At 45.9% G+C, this 15,461-nt stretch overlaps 1 long non-coding RNA gene across 1 annotated transcript in view; it reads left to right on the plus strand.

The window, feature by feature from the left end:
• LOC113457034 overlaps positions 1 to 15,461 on the plus strand; it is a 55,743-nt gene that overhangs the window by 34,395 nt on the left and 5,887 nt on the right. Inside the window, exon 2 of the long non-coding RNA XR_003377691.1 lies at positions 12,762 to 12,925. This is a non-coding gene — a long non-coding RNA (uncharacterized LOC113457034). The remainder of the gene's footprint in view (positions 1 to 12,761; positions 12,926 to 15,461) is intronic.

Below are 15,461 nucleotides of genomic sequence, written 5' to 3' on the forward strand. Positions count from 1 at the left end.
GAGCCACCACCGCCCGGCCTAAGACAGTTTATTTTTAAGGTCACAGTCATCCCTGTAGAGAAATAAGAGGTCGTCCCCCCCCCCCACACTGCACAGCGGCAGACAGCTTCTCCCCAACAGGGGCCTGGAGGAGCTGAATCAGCAGTTCCAACAAAGGGAGAGGAAACGAGTTAATTTAGGGGAGTCACTTGAGAATAAACAGCTAGATTTACAAGGTGTATCTCCGAGAACACTTTGATGCCTGCACTTAGAGAGTGAGGGTACGGAGTAATTGGTGGCTGCACTGGCAGATCAAAGTATTGCAAGCATTGCAGGCTGGGCAATGAAACCCTTCTCACTTTTCCTGCATTCAGTGTGCATATTTTGTAAGCATAATAATAATTTGTCCCTGTTCAGGGCCTTTCATCTGGGGAGGAGCTCAGGGCGCTTTGAAGATGTTAATAAGAAAAAGACCTGTTAATTAAAAGTCGCTTAAGAATAAAAACTCTCCAGGTTGGCAGGGGAGGTGGGGGTGGAAGAGGGCATCGGGGTGAGGAAGAGCACAGCAAAATGACATCTACGCATGAAAATACCCAATGAAACCTGGGATTCTGTGACCCAGAGATTGGCTGCTGCTGTTTGGTGCGATTTCTGTGACATGCTGTTGGATTTCATGGGCTGATTAAGTGGCTCTCTCTAGAAATCGCAACAGATGTTAACAAGAATAATTCAACATTCTGTGGCAATCTTGACTTGAAGAGCACACATTGACCCAGAAGCTTTCTGTAGAAAACAAAGAGGGGGGCTATGTGGGGCATAGTTGACGAATTTTAACATTACCTGGAAAAGTTGTAGCGTGAACCCAGAAAAGCAAGCTTAAGACAATGACTTTACAGCTCTTTCTGAAGTTATTATTTTTTTTTAAGTTTGGGCTGTTGTTTTGTTTTTGAGACAGGATCTCACTAAATAGCTCAGGCTAACCTCTCCAACCTAAGGTTCTTCAGCCTTAGCCTCCTGAGGGCTGGGATGAAACTAGCTTGTGTTCTTCACAGGTATTTCTCCACAAGAGGCCAAGTTCATTTCCCAGAATGCTTCACATCCCCAGTTCCAGAAAATCCAAACACACCTAGCACCCAGACATATATGCCAGCAAAAATACCCATACACAGCCAATAAAATTAACAATAAATACTTAACATTAAAATGTGAAACAATAACAAAATCAGGGGCTAGGGAGGTGGCTCAATGGGTAGAAAGGCTTGCTATGCAAGCGTGAGGACCTGAGTTCAAATCCCTAGAGCCCATGTTAGAAGCCAGACAGGTAGTGCGAGTGTGAGAAACCCCAGTGTTCCTACAGGGAAATGGGAGATGGAGAGGTCCTGTCTCAAATATCACGAAAGGTTAAGACGGATCCAAGAAGTTGTCTTCTGACCTCCAATATGTGCACTGTAACTCTCTCACATACCTGCACTCATGCACGTGAGCGTGTGTGCATTTACACACACAAACACGCATGCATGCATGCATGCACGCGCACACACACAGAGTTCAAATGCCAGAGCTGTGGTGCAGACCTGTTATTCTGGAGACCTGGGAGACTGAGGCAGGAACCGCAGAGACCTGTGAAAGACAATCTCACAATAATAAGAAAATTCAAAAAGATGTAGCTTGCGGATAGTGGGTTTGTCTGGTAGACACGGGGCCTCAGGTTTGTTCTGCAGTCCTGCCAATAAATATATAACCCTAAACAAACACTTTTTAAAGAGAGAGAGAAATGAAACTGCTCATTGACTTCAAGTTTGCCTTTGTTAAGCTTGCTTCAGTTGGGCAAGTGACCTAATATCCCATATTTCTCAACTTCACCGCTTTCACTCCCAACAAAGTCTCCCTTTTTCCAGAGGAAGCCTTTGGCCAATTCAAGCCAACTCCCTGGGGCATCTCCCGGGGCCCCTTTCCAGGGCCCGGCTTTTCTAAACTTGGTATACTAATGGGCTGGGACGGATTCCCTGGCTGACTCTGGAAGCTGTCAGAGCCTCGCTGGTGACTGCGCTAGACTTTCCTGGTTTCTCACGGGGCATCAGCATTTTTCGACTGTAAATCCCCCTTTCCATCAAGATTCAAGCAGGCAGCTTCCCTGGCCTGGAGTCCCTTCTGTTCTTTTTCTCTGGCTCTTGGATTCTCAGTTGGCCTGAAACCCTCTCCCTCTGGAGACGGGCCGAAATAGCAGGCTACCTGGACCAGCTTCTTCAGTGACCTCATAGCTGGGTACCTGGTCCAACTTCTTCGAAGATCATCCTCTGGCTTTCAACGGCCCCGGCGGGGGTGGGGGATGGGCTCTGTTTTCCACAGTTTGTGTAGGTTGGCTCGCTGCCAGCATGCTTCAGTTGAAAGAAACAACACTAAAACAGAGGGGCAAGAGGGGAATGGGGGACATAATGAGAACCTGTTTTTCTGAGATCTGACATGCCTCTTTTTTAAAAAAAAAAAAACAAAACTGAAGGTGATTTGGGACTAGTCCAGGTTACACAAACTTGCCAGCCGCTCAGGAGAGAGGCGAATATCCTCTGGTGGTAAAATTTGATGTCTGCAATGAATCCCCTAAGTCTCCCTTGCAGGCAAGTCCCATACCTGTGCTTGGAGTCACACAGGTCTGCCTGTGGACACAGACATCTGCACGTAGAGAAGCTGACGCAGTCTTTCCCTTGAGTGACACAGAGAGGTACAGCCTTAGGAGACCCGCTCCTGCATGAAGGCCTCTTCTGTTCGGAGCTCTTGTGTAATACGTTACGCAGCTTCAAATTCTGAAATTTACCACATCGCTTCACGATGGGGGAGAGATCCTTATCGTGACACAGTATCCAGAGCCGTAACCGGTTTCTGTGCCTGTTGTTGAGGATGCTTTGCTTATGGCTGGGTTTTCAAAAGGCTTAAAGAATTTTTTTTTTTGTTCAATTTTTGTAGTCGATTTATTTATTCAGTGTGTGTATTCATGTGTGCATGCATGAGTGCATGCAAGAATGTGTGTGTGTGCATACAAGCAGGTATGCGAAGGTCTGTCCTACAGTGCAGGTACAGGGGTTCAAATTCAGGTGGTCAGATTTGGCAATAAGTACCTTTCCCCTCTGAGCCATCTCAGCAGTCCCGATGTGAGGTTTTTTTGTTTGTTTGTTTGTTTTTGTTTTTTTCTTTTTGCGGCTCTCGCTATGGTTCCGCTCTGCTTTGTGCTTTAGCATTCAGAATGCGTCCCTAGCCAGGATCGCTAGTCTGCCTGTCAGGATCACTACGCGGTTCTCAAGCTGATCGGCTGCACGGAACAGGATCAAAACAGACGCTCAGGCTGGGCGCTGCAGAGGCCTGGATGGAATGTTCCCTGGAAGCCGGTGTTCCTGTGGGTGCTGACCGCCGTGCCTTCCTGAGGCTGCCGTGCCTTTGGCTTTTCCTTTTGGGAATAATGCCAGAAAGGTCACTGTTTCCAGTTCAGAATATTCCTTTTAGTTTCTGCTTTGTGAGAACTCCACTAAAAGCCTTTTCCCTTGACCGTTTGTCCTCCTCGGCCAGAGACAGCTTCCGAAGAGGGAGAGTTTAATCAAGTCTGGGCCCCTGCTTGTCACCTCGAATGATTGGCTGAACTTGCCCTTGTCCTCAAAAAGTGGAACAGCCTTGTCTGAATGGAGCCTGGGGCCGGCACCTTAAATATGCAATTGCTCCTTGCCGAGATGCCCAATGGCTACTTTGGAGGATGAACGGCCTTCCTGGCTGAACCTTCTAGAGGTGTCCACCTTCACATGTTTGGTTGTTAAATGAGGAAGAACTTTAAGCAAAGCCGGTGATTTGCTCACAGTAGTGTGAGCTTAGGACCACAGAAACCGGTCCTCTGGTTCTCTTTGGTTAAATACGCTTCCTTTATGGCTGTGTCTGCCTGGTGCCATTCCTGGTGTTTCATAGTGAAATCTACGCTACTCAAAAAATAGCGACATCTTAAGGAGTTTACCTCATTTGAAAGGTATCAGCCATGGAAACCTTTACCCGTGAGCTTAAAAATGATGCAGACATTAGCTCGAGACAGGCAGCCCTCCACCGCTCTACATAATAACTCAGTCTTATTGTGGGCATACACCACACAAGCTGAAGACGGTACACACGGCTGGGTAGGGAGTGAGGGACTGCAGGGATGAGCAGATATTGCCAGCAATTACCAGAGTGTGGGCGGAGGAGGCCAAAGAACAAAGGAGGGCGAGGGCCGCGGGCTGGGACAACTGGGAGCGGCTTAACACAGGAAGTGGGTGCGTGGGGAGGGCAGGAGAGGAATCCAAAGGTACAACAAAGCCTGGGCTGAGAAGAATAGTCCTCCCAAGGAGAAGAAACAGCTCCTTGCAGGCTCCAGAGTACCAGTGTGGAAGTTGCAAGGGCTGCTTTTGTCAAGACTCCATTTCCCGTTGTCTGATCAGTTTAAAGAGGGCATGCGCACATAGCCCGTGTTTCGGCAAGGTTGATTTTTCACAGGTTGTAGGCTTAGTGCACACAGCCTCCCACACAGGGCACAGGTTCCCATCCCTCTGCCAGCTCAGGCCTGGTGTTTCTAAAGAGTTGCTCAACTGCCATGCTTGATATTTGGGGTGCAGAGAACTCAGGCATTGTCAAAGCTCTGTGTACTTACTCCACCCTTCCTTCTATTGAGTCCAGGACTGGGTGGGTCCGTCTTGGGAATATGAATGGGGGAAGGCCATCCTTCACTCCTATAAATAAATGCTGGCCTAGATAACTTGGAGCGCCAGCCCATGGCTATTGTTCTCAGCAAATGTGTGAAGGTATCCACATGAAATGACTGGAGATGGCTACCGACTCCTTGCCAAGAGGCCTGGAGAGTTAAACGCAGTCTTTCAGAGGACCTGGGTTCGATTCCTAGCACCCACACAGCCTCTCACAACCATTTATAACTCTAGTTCCAGGGAATCCAGTGCCCTTTTCTGACTTTGTGGGTATCAGGCATGAACATGGTATACATACATACATACATGCAGACTAGATATCCATACCCATAAAAGTAAAGCTAATAAATTGTAAAATCTCTAACTATAAAATAAAATGAAACAAGACAACTTGTCAAGAGCAGAATTTCAGTGATCATAGTAACGAATGGATGTAGCAAAGTAACAAAATATCACAGCACTGTTTTACTAAAAATGCCCTTTTCCTTAGAAGAATTGCAAGGTTAGGGTCATAAACCAAAACCAAAAAGATATGATAGTGGGTAGGGGGACTTGCTTGGGGTGGGGCTGAGGTAAGAGGGGGATAACAGAGGGTGAGATTATATGAACAGAACATATTATATACATGTATGAAACAGTTCAAGCATGTTTTTTAAGAGAGAAGGCAGGGCATGGTAGTGCACACCTTTAATCCCTGCATTCCTGAGGCAAAGGCAGGTAGACCTCAGCAAGTTGAAGGTCAGACAGAGCTGCTTTGGGAGACTCTGTGCAGAGGGGGTGAGAGAGCTCCATTGTTAGAGGTGGGTACGGTGGCTCCTGCCTGTAAGTCTCTTGCATTCAGATTGTGCTGAAATATGCTCTGGCCCCCATTAGACGCTGCTTTAACCACAGCACCTGCTGCTGACTTTGTCTGAGGCAGTTTACACCATCTGGCCTTGAGCGCCTGCCTAATACATCTTTCTCGTCTCATTTCGTCCAGTTTCTTCCTTCCTCGCTCAACCCTGTTTGTAAACGGCTTCCGTCCACCCTGTGATCGACCTGATTATCCTCCTCAACCCCTGCTGGCTGCTTCCGTGTTAGCCCACAGGCCTTGCTCCCTTTCTCAACCTTAGGCATGAATGACTGTCCTGGTTCTGATCCTGTGCCCTAGAACACGAACTTCAGGGTTCGAGCTGAGTAGCCGTGACCTCCCTCCTGGTCTTGTTTGTTTGGCGAAGATGTAGTTTGGTAGTTCCCATTCCCACAGTTGCAAACTTGAAGGGAAATTCCATCGCCTCACAGAGCGTGGATTGACTGGACACCTTCTGTGAAAACACTACCTCTCTTCTGTGGTCACGGGTCATTTGTCACATATTCAGCTGAGACTCCTCCCCCACTCTGTTTGGTGCAGATGTCCTCTTACCTCTCCTTGTCAATCATCATGCTTAAAAAAAATAAAAAAAAAACAACTTTGCACTTGGCTTTGCCCTTAGTGTTATCAGTTAGATCATTATCGGTGGAACTGAATACTAGGGTTTGGTGCTTGCTATTAGGTTAAAGGTTTCCTTGGAGAGGGCCCAGTTCTTTTAATCAGTTTTTGAAAATAAGAAACTGCTTTTAAAATATTGGCTTGAAGAGCCTTCCTTTGAATTAAGAATACTTATCTTTGAATGTCTGAAAGGCCCAGGACAATATTGGTGTCTCCCAGTTCCACCAGACAGCTGTCCTTGCCTGGAACTGTGTTCTGTGTCTGGAAAAGAATGCGGAGAGTCACGGCAGACCAACGGCTGCCGGGCTCAAAGACGAGCTGGCATTTAGATCAGGAATGTCTAAAAAAGGCAGGGGAAGAATATTCCACCACCCCTGTCCATTTAAATAGCACGGGCAAAGCCTTGGTGTTCTCTGAATGTTCAGTTAGTTCTGGTTTACAGCTCGAAGCACTTTGTGTGTAGCGGAGCCGAGTCCTTCCTGCATTCCTTCAGACCAGGGAGCTGACAAGCAGAAATAAGCCAGGTTCCAAATGTGGATGAGAAGCACGGAGGCCTCAAATAACCAATTCAGGAAGCAGTGAGATACATGCGTGATGCCGAGGGTCCAGCCTTCTGCAGGTCTCAGAGATGGGGAAGGAGATGCAGAGTCGGGGAGAAAAACGCACAGCCTTCTTTTCTGAGGGATAAAAGCTTCTCTTCTCCCTCTTATTATTCTTTCTGTTGTGTGTTCTGCTCTATTCTTTTTTGTTCTGTTCTTTTACCCTGATGTTTCTCTTCTTCCCCTCTCCTGATAGCTCCCTTCCCTTCTACTCTATTTTTGCCCTTACAGCTTATAGACCCCAGCAGAATATTTAAAGCAATATAAAAATTACCATGTGGTTTCATTCAATTTTTTAAATGAATGATTACAATGAATACAAGTAAAAAAATAACAACAAAATGTGCCGGGAGGCAGTGGCACACGCCTTTAATCCCAGCATTTGGGAGGCAGAGGCAGATTGATCTCTGTGAGTTCAAGGCCAGCCTGGGCTATGAGAGTGAGTTCTAGAACAGGCTTCAAAGCTACACAGAGAAACCTTGTCTCGAAAAACCAAACCAGACAAACAAAATAATAATAAAAAACCAGAATGTTTCCATTTTTCTTATATTCCCATGTTTTCCACTTTCCTTATATTATTAAACATATTGCATATTATAGGTGAAAAACAAATTATCTCCAAGAACCCGTATACGTTTAAACATTTATTTCTCTTTGAGACTTCTCATAGATCAGGAACCTTTTAGCCATAAGCACTTACATAGGCAGGGGTTTTTATAATTTCTAGAAAACCAGGTTACTAGCTCACTTTTCATACTTTAGACTCCAGTCTAGTTATCTTTACTAACCATCCAGTTCTTTGTTTTATAGTTTCGTGAAGTCAGTTGTTTAAAGTTATATTTTAACTGTGATCCACACTGAAAACCATGAACACATTTCCCAGTATCAAAGAGAACTCGAGTTAACTTCTGGGACTCGATTGTTATGATAAAAATAAAATGGCACCATTCCCTGAATGGCTGCAGCGGACCACAAGGCCACGAAGGCAGCCGGTTCCAGGCAGGGAGCCACACAGTGGGTGAGAGACAGAGATAGGCACACCATGCAGAGAAAGTAGGTATTTGTTTAGTGGGTTATGGAGGGGAAAGGGAAAAGGAGGAAGTGGAGAAGGGAGAAGAGAAGAGAGAGAAACAGAGAGAGAGAGAGAGAGAGAGAGAGAGAGAGAGAGGGAGGGAGAGAGAGAGGAGGGGGGCAAGGAGAGAAATGGGGAGAAGGGAGTGAGGCAGAAGCTGCCTCTTTGGGAGAGAGCTGGAAAGGAAGGAACTCAGGCTAGAAGTGGAAGGAAGATTTGATTGCCTCAGCGGATGGGGGTGGGGAGATGGGCGGGGTGGGCATGACTTGTTTCTTAAAGGGACAGGATAGACCTAGACCAGTACATTAACCTAAACCATAGTCAATACAGCTCCTCAGGAAAGTCATAGGTCTTAACCTGTGTTGCTCATCCGTGCTCCTGTTTTTATCCTCTGCAGCCCCTGCTTTATCAGGAGCAGGGGCAGTACTTTAAAGAGTACATCTTAAGAAGACATCATCTTCATAATAATCCATAGGTAAAAGCTGCCTAGTAGAATGGGTTATTTCCACGAGATAATCACACTACATTAAAGGCAGTGGGGATCCCCCAACACCCATCCATATCATGCCAAATACCAGGGGAAAATGGCAGCAGCAAACATGTAAAGGCACAGCAGTAGCAAGAGATACTCTGGAGTCTGAAGCCTTTGGGGCCTTGCTTATCTGGGATTTGCCCATCAGTGCCTTGCATTCCCGTGGGCCAAAGCAGAATTCAAGTGCCATTCGCTGCTCTTCTGTGTAACTTCAAGAAGACAGCACTCCACAGAACTAAATATGGTAGCCTCTGCAGCACGGGACTGGCTCCTTTAAATGGAAGGCACAAGATGCTGTGTAATAGACAGCATCTTTCCGGAGAATGCCTCCTTACCCTTGGCTTGTGGGAGGGGCTGATTTCAGCCCACACCGTCCACATAAGGGCGGTGTCCTGAGCCACTTTGCCCTGAGCCAACTTTCTTTCTGATGAAGGCCGCAAATGTGTGAGCTCTTGTGGAAGAAGTGCCAGGTTTCAGACGTGGGTCCTGATCCCTGTGACTGAAGGCTTGCGACCTTGTTCCGCTGTGAGCCGGTTTCCTTGTCTGAAAGGAGAAGAATAGTAAACCACCTCGCCAAGAGTGGGCACCTCAGAAAGCAAAGAGTTCATCCCTTAGAACCCAACACACACAGTAACACACTCGGTATCTTTTGTTCTCATTTATTTACAAATCTACGTGTTTGTTTTGAAACAAGATTTTTACTCTGTAAGGTTTCTCTGTAGCTTTAGAGCCTGTCCTGGAACTTACGCTGTAGACCAGGCTGGCCTCGAACTCACAGAGATCTGACTGTCTCTGCCTCCCGAGTGCTATATTAAAGGCTTGTGCCACCACCTCCGAGCCTCAGCCACACATTCTTCTCTTCTCCTTAACATTCATTTTCTTTCCTCTCTAGATGAAGATCCCCTCCCCTAGTCACCAGAACCCATTTTTCAGGTGTCCTCTGTTATCCTGGGGACTTCTGGCCTAGCCCTCCACACCCCTGGCCACTAGGATAATATTGTATAGACTCAAAGTGAGATGTCAGAAGTTATAAAAATAGGATTTTCTCATATAAAAGTAGCACTGGCTATGTACATGATTGCTTAGTAATTATTCCTAATGACCTGTCAGCGTAATAATATGGTCTGTATCATTAAATACATAAGCTACCTTATTAGTCCTTATTTGGAAATGGCATACGTCAATAATCTCAGCAGCCAGGAGTTCGACAAAGTAAGTCAGAAGTCCAAGGCTAACCTGAGCTACATAGTGAGACCTTGTCTCAAAATAAACAAATAAACAAACAAAGAAAATAAGCGATGTTCTCCTGAAGACCTGAGATGATGATGCTGGTGTCTCCTGCCTGTCCCTAAACTTTTACCGCCCAGAAGTCATCTTTAAACCCACAGGCATAAAAAGCTATGAGTCTCATATTTACACTCCAGTCACACCTGATTGACAGCCTACCTTGTAAAAGTTTTTATTTTCTTGATTAAAATAAAAACAGATAGTAGAACTTGCAGGGATGGCGCAATAGGTGAGAACATTGAGTGCTCAAACATGGATCCCTAGCAACCACATAAAAATCTGGGTGTGAGCATGGCCTAGCTGGCCTAGCTCCAGGTCCATTTGGAGGCTCTGTCTCCAGCAATCAGGGGATAAAGTATAGGCCTCCTGACAACTTCCTCTGGTCCCTGCAGGCTCTGCATGTACATGAATACACACAGCCACATGTACATATATGTGCATATACGCCACACACACATGCACACTCTTACACCAAAAGAAAAGACAAGCATCTATGTAGCAGTTTTAAATGATGTTAAAATAATGCACCAGCAACACTGGCCAGTTTTCTTGTTGACCAGGGACCATTTGAGATGGGTTTGCTTCTCACTGGCTCATTCTCTTGTGTTGGTGCCCACCCTCCTGGAGAACCAGCCTCGGGCTTTGTGTGTGCTAAATACAGTTCTACCTCTGCGCCCCACCCTTGAGCTGCCCTCTTCATAGCTTTTAGTTGAACCCCATTATTTAGATTTTCCCCCGACCCCTTTCTTGTGCCTACATCCAAGCACAGTGTCCTTTCTCAATACCCTTCACAGAGACTCATCCTGTGGCCCCATCATATGACACGTAAGAAGTGGGGTGCTCAGTGCCTATGGGAAGATGTTTTCTCCCCTGCCAAACCGAATGGGGCTGGTTCTCACTGCCCTGGTGTCTCTGTTTCCTGCCTTGGGGTGTCATTATGTAACTGGGGTTGTGGAAGCCGCTTTGCAACTTTAGAGAAAAAGCCAGAGGATCATGGGAGACTGGCTCGGATCCGGCTGCTGTGCAGCTGCCGGATTTAGTTCATCATCAACTCAGACTTATCTGCGCCGTTCGCGGGCACTGACATCCTTATTCATTTTCTCCTCAACACTCTGGAATACATACGTTTAACATGTCTTTGTCTGTTCATACCAACTCTGTCAGTCATACGGTTTGTTTCCTCAGAGCGAGCCTCCTGACTAAATAGGTTCTTCGGTGTTAAGCACACACCCTTCAAATAGTACCAGGGTAATAACAGTTTACACAGGCACCACAAAGGTTGGCAGGAATGTCCTTAGCCGAGTCCTGCTGCTGCTATGTTTTCACAGTTCAACATTCTTTCTAGGGGTCATTGGAACCCTTGGCCTTGCCGGGACTGTTGTAGTGGGAGGGCGTGGAGCCTTTGGGAGGTGGGACTGCACTTTGGAAGTGGCCCACTGGGTATTCACCCCCCTTTCTTTTTTTGAAATGTCTTCCATTGACTAAATTTGCCAAGTAGACTTAGCCCCATAGTTAACCTGTCTCTACCTCCCAGGCACTAGAGTTATGGGTTCCGCCTACCTAGCTAGCTGCTGCTGCTGTTCGCTGTTGTTGTTATTATTATTATTATACACGGGTTCTAGCGATCAAACTTGGGACCTTGCATTTGCAAGGCACAGATTTTGCTGAAGGAGATATCCACCTAGCCCTAGGGGTGGGCTTTTGAATGGTATAGCCCAGCCTCTGTTTCTGGACTGACACTCTGCTTCCTGTATGCTACGTTGTGCATCTCTACCATACACTCCTGTTGCCGCGGCCTGCTACACCACAAGGAGCTCTTCCAATGCCTGCATGAACCAAAATTGTCATAAGCCAAAATAAACCTGTCCCCTAAGTTGTTCCTGTCATGTGTTTATGCCATGAAACACTGTTATGGTTTGAATGTGAAATGTCCCTCACAGGCACCTGTATCTGAACACTTGGTCTCCATCTGGGGGTGCTGGTTCAGTGGGACGTATAAATAACTCTGAATGCTCAGCTCAAGATGGGCATATGCATCAGCCCCCCATTTTGCAAGGCTCAGAGAACTTCATACATTTTCAAAGAATAAAAAAATATTATTTAAAAAAGAGTGAGATGAAGCCTCACTGAGAGAAGTACGGCAACAGAGCTGGCCTTTTGAAAGTTACGGCCCTGCTGGGCATGGCGGTAAACAGTTTAATCCCAGCAGTTCGGTGGCAGAGGCAGACAGGTCTCTGTGAGTTCAAGGCCAGCCTGGCCTACATAGGGAATTCCAGGGTTATAGCCAGGGCTACATAGTGAGACTCTATCGCAAATAAAGCAGAAAGCAAGTTCTAGCCTGGCACTTGCTATAGTCTAGCCCCTGTCTTCCGCTCTGGCAAGATGGGAACACGTTGAGCCATCAGCTCTGTCTGCAATGAGGTGGCGGTTTAGAGTAAAGAAATCCACTCAGAGTCTGAGGATAAAGGAAAGCTAAGTCACAGTTGGAACGCTGTCATGTGACTCTGAAAGTCACACTTAAAAATATTTGCTTACTTATGTATGCATCCTCTCTCTCTCTCTCTCTCTTTCTCTCTTGCCTCTGTGTGTGTGTGTGTGTGCACATGTGCACGCACATATCACAGCATGAAAGGAAATCAGAAGGCAACTTGTGGGAGTCAGTTTTTTCCTTCTATGTGGGTCCTAGGTATTAAACTCAGGTCATCAAACTTGGTGCCAGGCATATCTCTCTCTCTCTCTCTCTCTCTCTCTCTCTCTCTCTCTCTCTCTCTCTCTCTCTCTCTCTCTCTCTCTCTCTCTCTCTTTTATTTTCTCTCTCTATATATTTCTTTCTTTCAAAACAAGGTTTTTCTATAGTTTTGGAGCCTGTCCTGAAACTAGCTTTTGTAGACCAGGCTGATCTCGAACTCACAGAGATCCACCTACCTCTGTCTCCCAAGTGATAGGATTAAAAGTGTGTACCACCACCACCCAGCATGGTGCCAGGCATTTTTACCCCAAGCTGTCTCAGTAGCCCATGAAGTTCACATGACATACTGTGCCACTTCCTTAAGTTGGAGGCAACTATAGTGGAATAAGTTTCTGCAAGCTGTAGTAAGCTGGCTTCTCCCTCCAGGGCTTCACTTTGACAAGAATACGAATGACAAGCTTGGAGTCTGGTGTGCCAATATAATCATGTCCCAGAGGGGTGGATACCGCATGTGCAAAGAAGCCCCGGAGCTGTTTTCCATGAATTTGATTGACAGCCTATCTACATCCTCAAGGTCTTCTGGCCAGCAGGTTAGCAAAGATGATGATCTCCTGTGACCCTTCTTCGTACAACCACCTCCTGAAGGCTCCTGGGTCAACTCTGCTCTGGGAAGGGAAGGGAAGTACCATTCTGTCCCCAAATCCTTTCAGCTCCGAGCTGCTCTGCAGACCATCAACCTGTTCCTGGAGGTGCCCTCCCTTGCTCTTCATCATTTGCAGGGCTTCCTCTAGGGGCCTTTGTCCACTTATTGCAGATGTGGATGGGGAGCTGTTTCACTGTCCAGTCCTATCAGTCTCTAACTTGTTGTCCTTAGGGTAAAGACTCCTGGTGGCTCATGGCTACTGACCTAACCCAACCAGAAGCTCCCTGAAGCCTGCAAACAAGCGCATGCTCACTCCACTCTCTCATCACGATGGTTGCACAGAAATGCATAACCTTGACTACCTCAGGAAGTTCCGTAGTCTGTTTGTGTGTCTGTCTTTTTTGTTTCTAAAGATTTTATTTTAGTTGTGTGCATATGTGTGTGTGGTGTGTGCATATGTGTGTGTATGTGTGAATGTGTTGCATGTATGTATTAAGTATGTATGTGTGTATGTGTTGTGTGTATGTATGTGTGTGTATAAGCATGTGCCACACCTGCGCAGATGCCACTAGAGGCCAGAAGAGGGCTTCAGATCTCTGATTTGATGCTGGGAGTGAAACTTGGGTCCTTTGCAAGAGCAGAAAGTACTCAACCCCTGAGCCTCTCTCTAGTTCCAAGGCCTTGAATTTCCAAGGCTGCTTTCTAAGGACAAGAACAAGGTGCCCAGGCCTCTGTCCTCAGAATGCGTGTGAGCTCTTTCTATAAAGATGCTTTCCTTTTTTTTTTCTTTTTGGTGGTGTTTGTTAGCATACAAACAAATGGGTTTCATTACAACTTTTTCTTACACAAACACACAATTATACTTTGTTCTTATTCCTCGCGCAGATACACCATTATCAATCCTCCCACCCCACCCCTTGTTTTTTATTCTTGTCTTATTCTTGAGCCCTATAACGGCTCGTTTATCCAGTAGCAGTTTCCTCTACTGGAGGTACAGCTGACTTCTAAGGATAATTGATTAGAAGAAACTAGGGGAAAAAGCTGTTCAAGTTTTGGTTTTCTTCTCGATGATTCTGGAATTAAATGTCTCCCCCATGACCATTTTGACCCCATGTCAATTAATTTTTTTCTCCCTTTACTTGAGGACAATTCTCTTTTTTAATAAACATTTTTTATTTATTCCTTGAGAATCTCATACAGTGTATATGAATTATATTCACCTGAACTCCTTCTAGATTTATCCCAACGTCATATCCTCTTTTCTATGATGTAATAACCCATGGATTCCAATTTGTGTTGTCCATATATTCCTGGATGTAGGGCTGTCCTACATCCTATCCTAACGCAACCTATCAGGAGCCACACCCTTGAAGAAAACTGCTTCTTCTTCTCCCAGAAGCCATCAGTTGGGGTGGGGGCTCACAACCCCCCCCTACTATTCCCTGCTAGATTTTTGACTGACTTGATCTTGGAGCATCACTTTCTCATGGTGAGTTTTTAAATCCGGGATTCAGCTATCCATTTATCTAATCAATCATTCATTCATCCTTTTGTTTCTTCAGCCACCTTATTACAAACATATTTGCAGAAACCCTCCTAGCCTGTGGGTTCTGTACAGTGATCAACAATATAATTTTGTACTTCAGAAGCTAAGCCTTGATTGGAAAACTGAAAATGAACAGAGTTCCCACACGTATAGTAGAAATGGAACTGCCCTTCTGAGCAGTGAGGGAGGCACACTCAAATGACCTTGAACTTCCCCTTCTTTTTTCGGGGTTGACGTTTCTCATCCTGTTGATTTCTGGCCCACCGATGGCATCAGACTCTTCAGAGAGGGAAATGAAATATGGTGTTCCCTTGGCTATTGGATCTGTTCACTTCACAAGCAAAAGTAATTCCTCAGGGATCCTGGGAGAAATACTGACTTCCAGCTGGTCAGGGTCATTCCTTTCTCTTTAAAAAAGAATTAGCGGGGGCTGGAGAGATGGCTCAGAGGTTAAGCGCATTGCTTGCTCTTCCAAAGGTCCTGAGTTCAATTCCCGGCAACCACATGGTGGCTCACAACCATCTGTAATGGGGTCTGGTGCCCTCTTCTGGCCTGCAGGCATACACACAGACAGAATATTATATACATAATAAATAAAATAAATAAATATAAAAAAAATAAAAAAGAATTAGCTTGGACCATTGGCAAATGTTGGTATCTGAAGTGCCAGGGTCCTTAGCTAATGAATTCAAATCATATATTCTGAATTGTAAATTCCCTTTCCGAGGTATAGACCGATGAAGCACTGCAGCGTTTACAGTTTGGAATGCTCCCGTTGCTCATTATTTTGTTATGCACCCTAACTCTGAGCCCGCTGAAGCAGTGAACACCCTTGTAATTATTTCTTTATGTCCCAGACACAGCAGCACACTCGTGTTTCTAACATTCTAGACACAGCAGCACACCTGCGTTCCCAATGTTCTAGACACAGCAGCAC

The sequence above is a fragment of the Microtus ochrogaster genome, chromosome 17 (assembly GCF_000317375.1).
Source record: "Microtus ochrogaster isolate Prairie Vole_2 chromosome 17, MicOch1.0, whole genome shotgun sequence".
NCBI classification, from domain to species: Eukaryota; Metazoa; Chordata; class Mammalia; order Rodentia; family Cricetidae; genus Microtus; species Microtus ochrogaster.